Source organism: Pleurodeles waltl, chromosome 12 (genome assembly GCF_031143425.1).
Source record: "Pleurodeles waltl isolate 20211129_DDA chromosome 12, aPleWal1.hap1.20221129, whole genome shotgun sequence".
Classification (NCBI taxonomy): domain Eukaryota; kingdom Metazoa; phylum Chordata; class Amphibia; order Caudata; family Salamandridae; genus Pleurodeles; species Pleurodeles waltl.
In genome coordinates, this window is record NC_090451.1 from 607,757,308 (window position 1) to 607,773,066 (window position 15,759).

Below are 15,759 nucleotides of genomic sequence, written 5' to 3' on the forward strand. Positions count from 1 at the left end.
CACAAAAGGAAAAAGAAGTTCGCTCGCAGTAAAACGTATCGGCAAAAGTGCAATAAGCCATGTAACGGGGCGATGTCCAAGGCGGTAACTAAACCACCACGGAGGGACAAACATAAAGCATTTACCAACAAAAATAAAGGATTTTTGAAGGGCAAGCCCATGAATGAGTGATAGTGATGGGCGTGCAATGGCCGTGGTTAAAAGCCCAGATACATACCAACATGTCAGAAAAGCAGCGCTTACGCGCTGCTATACTCGACCTCAAAACTGAGATCACTGCCGGATTGCACTATGGCTCACTTCCATGTATCTTACATTTGAAGTTGTAAACTTTCTTGTTGAGTAATCTTTTTAATGTACCCTAGAGGTGACTTATAATAACAGTTACCTCATCAAGAAAAGCAATCTTCCATTCAGTTCCAGCATCAGCAGCTCTATGCCACTGACTTCTATGGAATGGTCCTGATGCAAGGGATACAGGATGCTGACAATCCTGTGCGGCTGATGGGGTCTTTCTAGGGTTAGTCCTCAGACCACAGGCTCAGTGAGGCTATCTTGGCCACAGCAGGTGATGTCCCTTGAAGTCGTCTCAAGCTTGGCAGAAGTCAAGTTGTTATTTGGCTACTAGTCACTCTGTACAGCGGTTTTTTCCATTTGGCAGTAACTTGCCTCCTAGGTGACCAACCCCAGGTCCAGTAAACTCAGGTGCAACTTTTCAGCACCAGCCCTTGGGCTGTATAGCTGCAAGAAACGGCAAGCTGGTAATCTGGACTACCAAATCACTCCAGCAGGCTTCTTCAGCTGTTGTGGCCCTGTGCTGCCAACAGGTCAACTGACTCTTGGAGTCTCTTGCTTTGTGTGTGCTCAGGAGTAGTCTCCTCTACGAGCATGACACAGCAGTCACAGTCCCTTTACCTATGCTAGCCATCAGGTACACAGGGTGGAATCCAAATCCACAACAGTACAGCCTCTCTTCACCAGGTCCTTGGTGCAACCAGCTGTCCTCCTTGAGGCCTCTTCTTCAGTCCAACACGATTTGAGTTCTGGGAGACAGGGGTGCCCTTTTATGTCCAGAAAATGCCCTCTCTGGACATCTCAGTCACTAGCCAATGGGCCAACCAGGTTTCACCCCACCTAATAACAATTTTTGTGAAGTGTGGGATCTAGCTCTTCCAGAAGTCTCTGTTTGCCTACTCTCAAGATGGTAGAACCCCTTTCTTGGCGTGCACAACTTCCCAGCCCAACCTAGAGGTGTAGCTACAAAGGGGGCTGCATGCCCCTAGAAAACTGATTTGACAACTGATTTACCTTTGTCCTTAGTGCCAGCCTATCTGCCTGAACAATAGAGAAGCCCCTCTCCCTGAAGCTCGTCTTTTGGGCTAATGCCCATGTGACTTCTTGTCAGGGAAAATTAACACGTGCACCCACAGCGGCTTTTTTTGTGTTCCTTACTATGAGTCATTTACAGTTCTTCCCAGGAAAGCAGAAGGCTGTCTGTGAGGACAGTCAGTCTTTGTGTGCAACCATAAACAGGCAGTGGATACCTGAGCAATTAGAGTGGCAATTCCCAAAGATGCACTCTGCACACCATTTAAATTTGATCTAACAATTAAATCAGTTTGAATGTACTGATTCTTTCGATACCTTACAGTACCAACTTTAGCAGACTCAGTCAGAAATTAGTGGTGTTGAGATGTCAGTCTGTAACTCTGAACTCACCAATGGGGCTATTAGCCTTTTCCACAGTAAAAAAAAACAATTTAGGGTTTGCATTGCTGAAACATGTAAAAGTACAGCTGTAGCGTCTTCCCCAGTCTGGTACCTGCTGAATGACTAGGCCACACACCGCCACGGAGCTGTAAATCACGTCTTTATTCCTCTACGTGTACCTGTGAACTCGAACATTCTGAACCAAGCTTTCATTACAATATATCCTAGCGATTGTGTTACACTGATAGACTCCTCAGGGAGCCAGAACAGTTCTGTTCTAAATCATGCAAAACATTACACTGACTCTACTTCTTCTTAGCAATCACAAAGTGTTGGAAAAAAGACTACTACATATTTGGGACAAGCTCTACCTTGTTAGAGCAATACGTGACACAAACACAGTTTGCAACAGCATCCGGCATCCCAAACAATGTATTCCTTTCCTTGCCCACTGTTTGCAAGGTGATCACTCTTCATGCATGCTAATGGGTTAAAAATAAATCATCTTCTTTAGATTCATAAGATGCATTTTTATTTGTCAGAAGGGGCTACAAATAGCACAATGCCAGCTCTTTTCTGTAATAATGGCTAGCACTGTCACTAGGTACCACATGCATCTGAGTCACAAACATATTTAAAGGGCAACTGAATAAAGCTAAGTCATGTAGAATAAGTTACTTACCTTAGATAATGCCGTCACTGGTACAGACTATCTATCCGCAGAATCCATTCTTTAGACTATTCCTCAGGTGTCAGACTGAATCCGGAAAATCTTGGCATGTGGCGCTGATCGACTCCCCGTTGGTAATCAAGGCTGGTGCTTATATAGACACCACCCAAGCGTGCTGACATCAGTTTCTTTTTGTGATATTTCTAGGAGCTCTGAGCCGTATCAGAAGCCTAAGGACCACTGTGCAGATATTAGGGACATACATGGAGCTTCTAGACAGAAAAAATAGTCTACACAAACGGAGAGGTTGGGAGAGATGGTAAGGGGACGAAATGCATCTCCAAGCAAGGATTGCCCTGGAACTTCCTATGAACTTAAGTGCGGACATTTAAAGTTTTCTGCAGGGGCGTATAGATCTAACCAAGGTTCTTTCCAGTCGTGTATAAATCTGTGCACCACTTCTGGATAGAGATGCCATTCATGAGGCATCAACAGCAGTTCGTTCGGAGAGCCCTCCAGGTGCTGTATCACCAAGAAAACAACCTGATGTTCCAGCCATGCCAAGAGTCTTAGGGACTCTTGACACATGGTCCACGACCACATCACACACTGCTTATTGCAGTAACACATTGCTATGGTGTTGCCCATGAGCATCTGAACCAGCCTACCCTTGATAGAAGTGATAGAAGGTAGGAAGGCTTTTAATGCCTGTTGGGTCGTTCTCAACCCCAAAAACTTGATGAGACTCCACCACAGACAAGAGTCCTCTGATCTACATCCCTCCCAGATAGCCACCACAACCCATAAGGGATGCATCAGTCACCACTGTGAGGTCTGGGTGGGGAGGGCAGAGGCATCTGCGGCTGACCAAACTGCAGTTCATCAGCTACCACTAAAAGTCTTTCATAGTTCCCTGTGATATTTGAACCAGGTCGGAGAGATTCCCCCTGATGCTGTGCATACTGGCATTTCAGGTCCAACTGCAGAGCCTGCATATGCCAGGGGACATGCTCTACCAGAAGGATGGTTTTGATGAAAGAGAGCATCTGAGAGGGAGTCAGGTGTGACTTTGGCAGCGACCCCTTCCAGCGAATGCAAGAGGTTCGCTGTAGTCCGGTGGGAGGCGGCTACTGCCTGGGCCGAGCCTGCTTTTAAAATCCAGTCATCGAGGTACAGGAAGTCTCGAACCCCTGACCTCCGCAGATGGGCTTTAAACACTGATATCAACTTCATGAACACCCAACGGGCGCTGGTAAGGCCAAAGTGGAGCACAATGAGCTGAAAATGCTTGTGGCCCCCATGAACTGGAGGTGACACCTGTGGTCCAGCAGGACAGATATATGGACGCATGCGTTTTGCAAATTTACTGTTACCATCCAGTCACCTGGGCAATCATGACCAGAGCCAACATGAGCATTCTGAATTTCTCCATTTTTAAGAAGCAGTTCAAAGGGCGTAGGCCTTCATTCTTCTCCCACACCGAAAAGTAGCAGGAACAGCAACCATGACATGACCTATTTCTGATGCAAAATCCTCTCCATAGCTCTTTTGCCTAGAAGGGTCTTTACTTCCTGATGCAACAGGGACAGATGGTTCTTAGCCAGCCGATCTGAAGATGTAAGTATGGGTGGTGGGGTTTCCATGTTGGAAGGGAGTAATTCTGATGAACAATTTGGAGCACCCTGTTGTCCGGGGTTAAAGGCTGCCATTGGGCACGTAGAGCTGGATCCTGTGGCTGTGGGGGAGGTGGCACACTGGGCATATCTCTGGCCTTGAGTGCCAAGAGGCTTGTATTGGCCTCGTCTGTGGCCATTAAAGGACTTGAAAGCATCTGGGCTGTTGCGGCTGGGCAGAAATGGATGCATCTGGTAGCCCTATCATAGCCACTGAAGGGGTGAAAGGCAGAATGGGGCTGGCGAAGGGCTGTGAAGAGTCCCAGTGACAGGGAAGTGATCCTTCTGTCATTAAAGTGCTGGAAAGCCAAATCTGCCTGATCAACAAACATGTGATTGCCATAAAAGAACATGTCAGAAAGTAATGTCTGGAAATCCCCCGAAAAGCCAGTTGACCTCAGCCAGATGTGATGACAAAGTGCCACCGATGAAGCAATTGCTCTAACTAGTGAATCAGTCGTGTCCAGTCCACAGTGTATTTTGAACTTTGACAAGTCCCTGCCAACAGACAAAGCCTGGAAAAGGATGGCTCAGGCCTCTTCCAAGACCATGGGCAGCATTAAATTCCAAACTGTGTGGAAATACCAGCATATGAGCCTTATGATGTTCATGGACCCCAGTGCAAGGCTGTTGGAAGAGAACGTCCTCTTGCTGAAGAAACCCAGCCTCTTGGATTTCCTATCTAGTGGTGTGGTAGGGCATGAGCTAGGGTTAATGTTGTACATGGAGGTCTGGATGACCAGGCTCTCCGGGGTGGACTGCTGGGTGAGAAAAGCTGGATCCCCAAGAGTGGGGCGATGGGTGGGTGGGGGGCAGATGGGGCAAATGTTCTGTGCGCAGAAGCGACAGTGCAGGGCTTGGCCCAGGCCCTGAGGAGGACATCAGTGAGGGCTTCATTAAAGGGGAGAAGTGGCTCTGTGAGGGCTACCCTAGATTTAAGCATCTCTGTCAAGACTTTAGTTCCACCAGGCAGAGTAAGGTTGAGGATCTCCTCACCACCATGGCAAATTAAGCTCCTTCCTTGGTACTCACAGTAGGAGGAGAGACTAGGCCAGTGCCCGGAGAAGTGTCCAGACCACTAACATCCGCCAGATCCTCATACCAGTATTGGGCTCCGTACTGGGGTCTGTATAATGAAGAGGACGCACCACTGTGGTGCGTCAGGAATAGTGAAACCGGAATGGATGCCAGGGAATGTCACGGACTCGCATATGGAGCCAATCGGATCCAGAAACTGACCCAAAGGGTGTAACTGGCACAAGAGCAGTGTGGAGTAGTCTGGTGTCGGGCAGCCAGGAGTTTCAGGCCATGCTCCTGGACCACCTTATGGTATAACACTCGTAAGTCTGGGAAGGCATTGGAGTCGTGGCCCTGCTCCAGGTACCATAAGCAAACCAGGTGTAGGCCTGTCATACTCATCTACACAGGATCCACAAGGTTTTTAGGGGACATCCCTCAATACACGCTGGGAGCTTATCTCAAAAAGAACTTCAACAAAAGGTTGAAAAAGATAGTCCCAAAAAAGACTGGAGTAGCTCTTTTCTTTTTGGATTCGCGCTGATGGCATTGAAAGAAAAGAACTGATATCAGCATGCTGGGGTGGCCCGTATATGGGCAAAATGCACATCTTTCTGGGCAGAAGATTATGGTGACCCAATCAACACTACCTAACAGCGCACAGAGGTACTGCTCAAGATTTTAACAATCGAGTTAAACGCATGAGGAATATTGTAAGGTAAGGAATCTCCAGCTAGAAGTCTCTATCAGATATGATGATTACTAGAAGCTGCCAACCACCTATGTTTTAAATGTGAACCTGTGACTCTACTGTAAAAAGCTAAATCCTGAGCTTTGAAATAAGTTTCTTAAACACATGAATTCAACATTTTTATGCAATAGTGAGCGACAAATAATCAACACAGTTCACTAAACGTTCTTAGTGGGTCAACTCAGAGTGCTCAAAATAAACGTACAATGGCAGCATTCCTACTACAGACCAGAACACTGCAAGTGAAAGGTGAAACATGCTCCATAGGTACACCAGGGAAACATATCCCAGTGTTGTGATAAGCTTTGTAGTGACAATCCATACGACTACATAATAGAAACCACAAAAACACAAGCAAAAAGTACATTACCGTTCTGGAAAACACAGGATGATAGCAAAGAAGCAAGAGGTTAATACATCACTGGTTTAGGGTAGAGTTTAGAAGAACACCAAAGTTCACTGAGAAAGCAAAACTCAAGCACGTGAGAATCTGCATTAGACAAAACACTCCACAAACAGCGCACAATTACACTGTAGTTTGTAATAGTAAGCAGCCCCACAGACAAAATGGCTTATAAGGAGGCAGGTAGGCTTTTCTGTTTTGGAAAAAAGGTGCAACTACAATTGCAGCTCTCCTTGGGAATGCTTGCAAATGCTCATTTTATGCAAAGATCAACATTCTGGGCCAATATCACTTTGACGGACACACCTCCGAAAGCAACAAATGGGAAAGGTCCTTCTCTGCAACTTTATAAGCGACCACTTTGGTTTCCCATCTTGCAGTAATTATTATCCTACATTTTTAATTCTGCCACAAATGACAGTTGCTGGATATGAAAATAAACATGTTTGATATGGCAATCTCACCATTTTACACCTCCATAACTTTAAGAAAATTGCCCCATGTTCCTTCAAGTGACCATCCAATCTAACACTCTTCTTAAATTGAAAAAATGGCCCATTACTGACTGACTGACTGACGCACACCTACATAATCAAAGGTCATGCCCTTATCCAGAACCTCTTTTATCGTTCACAAAAATAACCAAATATATTTATTTTTTCCCTGCAAAAATCTAGTTAATTGGGGGAACTGAGTTGGGGTGGTTGTAAACCTTTCTGGTAAGTGATTTCCACCCATTATCTTCATGACCACGAACATTAACTAAGGTGTGCCTAGGGGATTACACCTATTGGTAGTTCTCTTCAAAAACTATACTGCATCATCATTTAGCTGTATGCCCAACAGCCTGAACTTGTACCACCATATGCAACATCTATGATTCCTAGATCCTTATCAGAATTCACAAAGGGACAATGGACTGACACACTTGAGTCAACACATGGTTATAGTTTAACAGGTCAAACCTGGAGGTCCTATGATATGGCAGCCTCCATTCCTTGAATGACCGCCACCTAGGGGCTGTCAGTCTACTGCTCCAAGAAGGTTTGAAACATGATATTCAAGTAACGCACGAGTCTGCCACTTGAGCCACATACTAAAACATGAAAAATAATAGTCTTTCCCTTTCACATCCTACACATGATCTTTTCTTTACTGCCTCTCCATAATGACATATCAATTCATCCTATGGATACAGATATTTTAGTGACGTTAACAGTAGGCTTACTTCAAACCACTGACCATAAAATCAGAAAACTGCCTTCATCTTCAGAGTAAAATGACTGGGCAATATTGGAGACCTGACATTTCTAGCACTGGCTCTCGAATAGGAAATTAGTGGCATTAAAAACACATCTCTACCTCATTTATAGAACTCTGCTATCGAGCTAGGCTCTTCCTACCCTACCATTTAACCAGATGTCTAGTCAGCTATCATTAAAGACTATTGTCTGAGATCTTTCAATTTCAAGTCTACACTTAATTAAACTCAGTACTATTGTTTCATAATCTAAAATCTGACTAAACAAAGTATGCAAAAGTGCTAAAACTTTGCAAAAGAACTTGCACAAGGGCCAGTCATTTTCTTATCTGTCAACCTTTCACACTCTTCATAATCTCCTTCCTGGTAGCCTCATTTAACAAGTCCATACTCAAGAAAAATAAAAATATCAAAATGAACACGAAATAAAAACAACTGTAATATAATTCTGCAGTACAATTAAAACCTATGTGATGGGGGAACCATGAACACTGAAAACAAATAAAACTTATCAAATATTGGCACTGGTACAGTACTACTTTCCAAATTAATAAAAAGACAATTACTTTAAACACTGACGATTTTAATCTCAAACCATGACAAAAGAAGGTACAAGAGAGTTTACAAAAGAAATGATAAACAATTTTAGTTTACATTTTACACAGGCATGCACATACACACAGTTCCCTCAAAACAAAATTACAAGGTCATGAAACTAAATAACATAAAAAATATCTTAGAAAATTCGGTTAAAAAATGATCCACAGCTGACTAAGTTACTGTACAGGTCCGTAATTCAATCAAACCACTGCTGTTTTTCAAGATCAGTAACCTATCTAGCCAAAGGTTGCAGTCATCTGAAATTCATCAAATGATTTCCACCAAGGCACACAACAAAAAGGCGTCTACAAAAAAAAAAAAAAAAATACAAATGGGAAACCAAACTCTGATAAATTCAGGCAGAATGTGAGTGACAATTGTACAATCCTTACTAAAAATGAAACTGCTTTAAATAAGTTGTAATTATGAACAGCTGTTACACATCACAATTTTCTCTTGAATGCCTGTTTTTATAAAAGAACCCTCTGGGGTTACTCGGGTAGTATGGCTCCCCAGACAGAGGTAAATCGCTTCTACAGAAGGTTACTGGGTGTAGGGAAAAAACCTTCAGGGTTTTGCCTACACGAGGAATTGGACTTGGAGTTTGTGGGCAATGGCTTTAAGATTGCGCCTCTACTGCTGTGGAACTCTGTGTGGTCTAATGATTGTGCCTCCCTAAATAGGGTGGTGATCCGTGATTGTCTGGCTTGTGAATTAGGCTTGAATATTTCTTGGGTGGCATATATCACAGAGGCTGCCACGCTTCTTGGCCGTCCACAGTTGTTTAATGCCCCACAATGTTTAACACGCACCGACAAGGGGTGGGTGAAGGAGGACATATATTACTTGATTTAGATTAGGTGTAATCAGATGTAATCTGTGCTTTCGCCAGGCCAAAAAGATCCAAAATCTATACAAATTTGCCCATGTGATGGGATGTCTTCACAGTCTTTAATTCATTTTACCCTGTTTAGATGAAGATTTGTACTCCCCCCACCCCCCTACTGAAAACGGGTTTTGTGCAATATCGCCCAGTTTACCTGTGACTACGTATGGTCCCGGATGTGTTGGTGAGCCAGGGGGTTGGTTCTTTTTTAAAAGGGGCCATATGTTGGCGGAACAGTATACATTTTTAAAAAATCATCTAACATTTTAGTTTTCGGGATAAGACTGACAATGATTTGGTTATTTTTATGACTTTTCTTAATTTTTTATGTTTGTAATATTGATGTTTTTATGTGATTTATGGTTGCATTTCATATAACCGAATAAAGAAAGACAGCCAGTTGCAAAAGAACAGATTTCTTATCTGAAGTTGAAAACTTCAATCTTGTTCTATGTTTGTTTTTAAAGGTTTGTTAGAGATAGGCAAAATTACCAAACCTAGGCTTCTGTACATCACCACAGATTAAATCTATTTTCCATTAAATAACCTCCTTTGTCTTTGCTAAATAAACATGTTTTAAATGGAATCATATTTTTTTTTTGTTTGGGGGGGGGGGGTTTGAGAAGAAACTCAATGTAAAGTCAAGTTGCACAAGGAGAGAAGGCAATGTGAGGGAAGTATATTTGAGTCACCTGGATTTGTACTAACAACACAGGAAAAAGTCACTTGATCAAAGGGCAGAACAAACCCCAAATGGCTAATGGTAACCATGTACAACGATCTATCCTTCTCGTGTACTGAAGTACATAGGAATAAGGAAAAAAGAATACACATCACAATGAACAAATGTTACACAAACATACAAACTGTATTATTAAACATCCTCAAATCACATGGCAAAAAATATGTTAGACTTTTTAGACACAGAACAAACAAACATCAGCAAAAGATGGCATTCTGATAGTAGACTGCAATACACTTTGTGCCATAAACTTCGATGGGACTTTTGAATATTAAGTCACAACAAGAGAAGCAAATAAGGCCTTCATTAAGTTTGCCCGATGTTGCTCAGGGGCTATCATAGGCGGGAATTCTTCATTTGGGAAAGCCTTCTTGTGCTAAAATCCGCTGATGGGGTTTCTCGTCAGAATGAAAACTAACCACAGATACCTTGAGATACTGGGTCCTTTTCCATGTTGTTTTTCCAGATTCCAGGGAGAAAACTGCAAACATTGTATTCCTCTTGCTCTATGGAGGTTAAACATGTCTGGAAAATGACTTGGGGGCGGGCAGGTAGTTGTGGGTTGTCTCAGATGTTTTCAGTCTGTCTAGGAAGGCTCTGACCACTCTCAACGCTGCTGCAGGGGTCAGAAGAGGGCAGTGCTGTGATGCTGCCTGTGGCCCACAGCCCCTGCAGCCACTGAAAGGGTCCGGTCTCTGGGTCCCAAAATACTGGCTCCGGAGTTCGCAAGCCTCATAAGTCCAGGTCTAAGGACACTTTTAATTGAGGGTGGCATAATTCCACCCTGAGTTACCACTCTGGGTTAAACAGTGCCTCTTGTAATGAGTGCCCAAGACCCTAAAGTCAAGATTTTGACAGCTCAACCAGGTGGGTACTTGGAGAACATTCCATACCCCCACCAAAATGTATTTGTTGGTCTGCCCCATACATTGATGTCAGACTAGTAACTGATGAGGAAGATATAAAGGACAGAATTGTACAGCAATCCAAAGTAGAACACGCACAATAACTAAGGACAATGGTAATTCCAGGGGACCTGGGGTAGAAGCAAGAGGGAGTTGAAAGGACAATGACCAAATACCAAACAGAAGAATATGATAGTATAGAGTTAGCATAAACATCTGTGTGTCATGCTTTTGGTGTACTTGTAATGTTACAATCTATAGAACTAATATCAAACATAAGCTAAACACCCCGACCAATGAGAAACAAAGAAGTAGAAGCAACAAAATGATGGGAAAAGAATGCTAAACCATGAAGTGAGCTACAAAACACTGATGGAAGCTCACAAGCCACTCACCCCCATGAGGACAGTGTGTAACTAAACATTACAATTAAAAATATTTTTACAAGAAGGGGACTCAATCAGATAAAATTCCAGCACTGACATTAAAAGAATAAGGGCAGGCATCTTCTGAGCATTCACGGATGAGCATAACATAATTTTATTAGGTAAGTTAGGTAAAATGGAGGAGGTCCACACTTAATATCAAAATCTTTACACTTGGTGCCAAGAATAACCCAAAGAGCAGAGAAAATATTTAGAAGAGTTTAACTTATCTAAAGTGAAAACTCACATTTGAAAAAGTGTGACCATCCATTTACAACATTGTAGTCTTAGAGGTGATTAAACAATCAAACTTCAAAAAAGTACCATGCCTAGAAAGGTTAACACTAAGCTTTTACCAAGCTTTTGGAGCATTCTGGGTGTATCATGACTCCTAACTAATGGAACATGACCAGGGTTACCATTTCTCGTACATCAAAACTCAGAAAGATGTTAAAAGTGTGTCTTAAAGCCAACAACATGGATAATTTGTTAAAATAGGACACAATCACAAAATAATCCTGGCATCTCCATTAGCGTATCAGCTGCCAACCTAAACAGACTTGGGCAAATCAGACCTCATGATGTAAGAACATCAAGTCTAAAATGTGCAAAGCCTTACTCAGTTGATAGTAAAAGCTAAAAGAAGAGAAGCAACACAATCTATTTGGATACAAAAATATCATTGGTAAGTACACCAGGCAATAATCCTACCCTCCCTCAAACCAACTACAAACTACTACAATCTAAATTTAAAGTAGTAGCGAAGAGAAAAGTCCAGCCTCAGAGAATGATGCAACAGGGTTGTCTCCCGTTTCCTCTTGTCATCTCTGCTCAAACACTCACGCAAACGTTAAGATACAACAAAATCTATTTTCGGATGAAGAAGCATAAATTGAACATGTTTGTGGATGATGTTATGCTAACCATAACATAAATGTGTTCCTTCGCCTAATAAGGAAACGGAAGGTATATGAAAAAATCATGGCTCTCTCTGTGTAAATCAGGTCTCCTTATCAACATACACTGAAAACACCTCCACAAGTTAAAATTGACCTAGCCTTTCCTATCGATGAACATAAAAGGAACAAGTTACTTAACTTCAACAACAGTTTTACAGCTTCAAACTCTTTTAGGTTCACATGTCATGCATTATTCTGATATCTGGTGGACTGGCCCACATTTTGTATCATGTATTTAACTAGGCAGTGTAACGATCACTCATTATAACGTTGATCTAAAGCACATTATGCTCTAATATATTACTTTTATTTTAGACACTTTATTTTGCAATTGTTCCTCCACAGGGATGTGAGGGTCACCCGTGAATCAAGAAAAGCATCAAGCTGCAAAACTGCTATGACATGTAGTTAAACCATTTCCTTTGCAGCATGAACCTCTTCTAGATTTACATGTCGTACATAGATTATGTAGCAGTATTGTCTATGTGGTGAGGAGGAGGGTTTGAAGAGTAGGTAATACAAACAAGTGTTTTAATACTGTTGAACGTACTTTGGCTTCATTCTGGGACGGTATGTGAAATATGTTGTAAGGACAACTTGGCTGCTGTACAGATGTTGTTTAGTGAAACATCACCCATAAACACCAGTGTGGCCCTTTTTTCTAGTTGAATCAGCCGTAGCTTACAAGATAGCCTTTTGATTGATGAAGTATAGCACATTTCAATGGTCAGTATAATCCACCACACTATAGCATCATTTGTTACTGACAACCCTAAGGCTGTTTTGATTTGCATGTATCTTTTGCTGCCTCCAACTAATACAGCACTGTTCTTCTTACAACTACTGTGTGTAGAGGCCTTTCAGCTGAACCAAACGTATTTTGGAAAAAGGATGATAATTGAAGTGTTTGATTTAAGTGAAACTACCTTGGGTACAGATTATGGATTTGCTCTCATTACCACTTTGTCTTTGTGTGTGACTAAACATGGTTCTTGTTCTGTTAAGGTGTTCAACCTCCTAGCCCTTCTTAATGAAGTGATTGCAACCAGTCTCTGTTGAGTTGAGATACAATTTTAAACAGGTTTTTCCAATAGCCTTTCTCTCTTCAATATCTGTCATTGCCCTCTTTTTCTATTCTAAAGGAAGTTGGCACAAGGAGTTGTCTATTTATTCCCTCTGTTAATGGGCATATCTATTCAGGAAGGGATTGCATTTGTTTGCACCACTGCACGGCTGCTGCTCTCACAAGTTAGTTCTCTGTGTCTCGGTTGTCCCTGCTGGTTTTGTGCGATTTTGATGCAGATGGAGCTTAATCTTTATGTTATAATGGCAGCTCGACCGGGAGCGTGAGTTGACATTTACGTAGTATATGGATCTACACAAAACAAGAATCTTGATGATCTTCGTGCAATGGTACTCCCACATTTGTGCAGCCCTTTTAGCAACTCCATAATACATGGTCTAGTCACCTGGAGGGGATACTCCTGACAGGTAGAATTCTACACCTCTATCTGAGGTGAATTAGTTTCTACAACTTGCCACATTAAATTATGGTCTTCCTGCAATTGAGGACTATCTTCCTCTGCATTACTTGGCAACTGAATTCCCTCACTTCAATAAAGCCAACCATTTCTTTAAGTCCGCTTGTACGGCTGGAGTAAGTGGTCTGCATGTCTCTTTTTAATACAATGCAGTCTGTGCCATGTCTAGGTGTCCTTAACCATAGTGATCTTGGTTCTTTGCGTTTCTGCAGTGAATCATAGATTGGTTATTTCTTTTGCATTAGTTTGAAGACCTTAGAAATCTTTTCTTTTGGAGTCGTCAACTCTAACTGTTTTTTAAAACCAATTCTGTTTGAAGTTAGTTCTCTATGTCTCGGTTGTCCCTGCTGGTGTTGTGCAATTTTGATCCAGAGAGAGCTTAATCTTTATGTTGAAATGGCAGCACAACCGGGAGTGTTTAAACGCTGAGAACACCTGTTCAAGTTTGGATGCCTTGTCATTTTTTTTAGCTCCGAAGGGTGGACATTATGGTTGATTGTATCATTTTTGCATTAAGTGTGCTGGAGACTTACATAGTTTGTTTGTATATATCGAACATCAGAGTTGCAACTTTGCTCCCCCTTCAGGTCTCTCTGCTGTCTCTACATCCTCACATTCTGAAAAGTGAATTTGAGCCATAAACGGTTCATTGTTTTACAGTTACAAACTCAGCTTGTTTCTGGATTTTCATTTTAGCACAACGTGCTAATCTTTGTTTCTCCCTCTTCTCTCAAGTTTTTAGTTTGAAAGATGAGCATGCATAACAACTATGCAAGCATTGATAACAAAATTTAACAAACCGTCCCCCATCAGTCATGCTCCCACTTGGTCAGCGACTGGAGAAAAGCCAGTCTTGTCAGAGTCATTATCAAACGTCGAAGTGGAATATCAGTGTCAGATCTTTTATCATCTGATTTCTGGCCACTGGAATTACACAATCAATGCATAATATATTATTCACCTTTTATTTTAAAAAATTTATTTCACCTGGCAAAGTGAAGGAAACTCTTCATTTCATGGTTTTACTGATTGGAGGTGGTCAAGATAATCATACTGTAATGATTAAGATATTAGTTTGAGCTTTGTCGATTAAAACTCCTATATCCTATTAATATGACTTACTTCTGAACATGTCTAGGGAGCAAAAATCAAGACTCTCAAACATACAGTGGAGCCTGAAGGGCAAAATGTATTCCCAATATACTGCTACAAAGCCTTGAACTGAATGATTATACACCAACTGAATCACACGATCTCCATAAATAAAAACAACTGGGCATGAATGGATCAAGCTACTAGACCTAAATCATTACCGGGCTTAATTTAGCTACACAAACAGAACTGATCCAGTTTAAAAGGATAGAAATACAACAAATATTCCCTCTTTATTACCGTACAATGTCAGAGCTCAAATATAGAAAATAAACACCATTCAAAGAAGAAAAGGTTCTAGTGGCAAATCTGATCCTCACGACTACTGCACAGAAACAGCCATCCAACATGTGATTGGAACGGACCTCTTATGAGACAAGCCCAATTTAACGGTTTACTCTGACAGATTCAGTGTCAAAACGCCAACTTGAAAACACGTCATTCAATATCAAAACTTCATTCTTCAAGGGACAAGATAACCAACCACAAATGACACTCTCTAAAGAGGTGTGGAATTCCTATCTTGACACTGGGGTCAAGAACAAGCTCATGTTTATTTTGCCCACTGGACAAGTAGGTCCAACACCCTGCAGGACAAATTCTTTGGCTTCTACTTTCAGTAGCACAGGATGGATAGATAAAAGAGGATTATATGCGAATACCTGCAGAAGCATGCAATCAAGTTTGGTAATGGACTGCTTATAAAATAAAATGTACCTAAACATTTCACAACTTGAAACAAAGTATTGCTGAACAGTTGTGCAACTTTCAATACCATTTCTCTGAGGCATTATTTATTCAAATTTTTTGATGCATGCAAATATTTGAAAAAAAAATAGTAATGGAGATTCAATGTTGAACCACTTTGGGCAACATAAAAATAAATTAAGTGCTAGATTCCTAAAGAAAAGTCAGAAAAGTGCACTGGCAGGAATATGCCCCTGCATTAGTGAAGATTTACAACTTTCAGGATTTCACAAAATTTGATAGAAGTAGAGATTGAAACCATACTCATAGTGCCTGTGCCATAATGGAACCCAACTTAAACGTGTTAACCTATAATA

General features: G+C 41.6%; 1 protein-coding gene across 3 annotated transcripts in view; it reads right to left on the minus strand.

Moving 5' to 3' along the window:
* The window catches only part of ARHGEF11 (Rho guanine nucleotide exchange factor 11), a 787,362-nt gene that overhangs the window by 292,542 nt on the left and 479,061 nt on the right, over positions 1-15,759 (minus strand). The gene's annotated exons all lie outside the window — the stretch shown is intronic.